At 57.5% G+C, this 1,759-nt stretch overlaps 1 pseudogene across 1 annotated transcript; it reads right to left on the bottom strand.

Annotated features, from left to right (window-relative positions):
• Positions 1–55: 55 nt before the first annotated feature.
• LOC116548421 lies at positions 56–449 on the bottom strand (annotated as a pseudogene). The gene has a single exon (XR_004267427.1). The product of XR_004267427.1 is annotated as a nucleoplasmin-2 pseudogene (transcript).
• Positions 450–1,759: the final 1,310 nt, after the last annotated feature.

Genomic DNA, 1,759 nt, shown 5'->3' with positions numbered 1-1,759 from the left:
ATATCTACATCCTCACCCTCATCATCTTCCTCCTCCTCTTCCTCTTCTTCCTCTTCCCCTTCTTCCTCCTCCTCCTCCTCCCAGGTTCCATAATGCTCCTGGCCACTGAGGAACACAGGTCCTGAGCCAGCCCGGAGTTGGAAAGTAGCTGGGGGAGAAAGCTGTACTCCAACCATGGTGACCATGGGGAGGACTGAGGCCTGGAGCGAGGCAATGGTGACCGGCTGCGTCTTCTTGTCCTCCCGGTTTTCTGGAGGCAGGATCTCCATGCGATGCATCTCCTCTTTGGTTTTCTCCCCTAAGCAAATCATATGAAGCAACAGCCTGCAGCCCTGCTTCCCCTCCGGCTGGGGTCTGAAGGTCCAAGTCCGCCTCTCCTGACTGAGCTCGCAGCCCCAGAGCACGGTCTTTACTGCCTTTTCCTCCGTGCTGCTGGTGCTGCTGAGATTTTTGAATATATAGAGGATGAAAATACATTTTATACAAATGTTTCCCTCGTCAGTATTTTAAAAGAGTACTTAAGCACCAGAAAGACAGCTCACCTGAAACAGAGGACAGCCTGTGACTCTGAAGCTCGCCTGGGCTGACAGGTTCTCAGCACACAGCACCACCTGGGATGGCTGCCTGGCTGCCTCCCAGGGGCAGGAAACTTTGGGCCTGTACCCTCTCCGGGCCTGCGGGGCCCTAGCACAGACCATAGACTTCTTCGTTGAACAGCTCAACCTGTCCTGGGGCCAGCAGCATATGCGGCACAACTTGACATACAAGAGGCATCGGCCATCTCAGCCAGACAAGATCATCGTGGAGGCCATGCTGGAGCACGTCCTCGGGGCCTCTTGTGCCCAGCAGAGCTTCTGGGGAGAAGTACAGACCAACTACGCACACTGGCTGTGGCACTCCATCCACCTGGGGCTCTGTGACCTGCCCAGGGTCTGACAGCAGCCTCCTCAGCTAGCCCCTTCCTGAGCCTGGGGCTGGCAGGAGACAGAGACCAGGGACAGGCTCCACTCAGGACTTTGCCCTCCTGCTCCCAGCTTCACGGCTTCGAGGCTCAGCAGGTTGGCCTAGTGGGATGTGTCTCCACCTCAGCTTCTCAAAGCCTGGTCCAGTTGGAGGGAAATGTGCACAACAGGGAGGAGAAAGTGAGGCTGTCCCTGTCTAGGGCCCCAAGCTGTCTCCAGGCTTCTGTGTCCCATGAGGAAAAGGCCACAGTGCCAGGAACCCCGAGCCCTTTGGGTCCATCTGTGCCCAGGAACCAGAGCACAAGGCCCCAGGGTGAGGCCTGCACCTGCCGCTGGCACCGAGACCTTTTGTGTATTTCATTCCTATGCGGCCCCGAGGGAGTCCAGGCCTCTTCTCTGTCCTAACAGTCCAGGATTGCAGCAGTTGGCTCCCAGGTGCAAGCCTGTCTGGAAAAGAAGGTTCCAGCGCCTGGTACAGCCGGCAGGCACCCTGGATGGTGTGGCAGGCCTCCTCCTTCGGCTGTCCCAGGCAGGGCTGGAAGCCGTGCAGGCAAGTGGTCGGGCTGTCACCACCTTGTGGGGCCAGAGCCAGGCCAGGCAGGTACTGACCCAGCACCTGCCTCTTAACCTGGACCGGCTGCAGGTGGGGCTGGAGCAGCTGTGGAATGAGCTGGAATGAGTGGTGGGAACCCTCCCCCAATCCAAGTTCCCAGACAAGCTATGAGCACCTGTATTTATAATTTTTTTTTGGGGGGGGGAATACAATCAACTTAAGCTTTCTGTGGAGCTGAAACCCA

Source organism: Sapajus apella, unplaced genomic scaffold, assembly GCF_009761245.1.
Source record: "Sapajus apella isolate SASKATOON/1434 unplaced genomic scaffold, GSC_monkey_1.0 scaffold11852, whole genome shotgun sequence".
NCBI classification, from domain to species: Eukaryota; Metazoa; Chordata; class Mammalia; order Primates; family Cebidae; genus Sapajus; species Sapajus apella.
The sequence above is the reverse complement of the archived record's forward strand: the minus strand, read 5'-3'. Positions and strand labels throughout refer to the sequence as shown.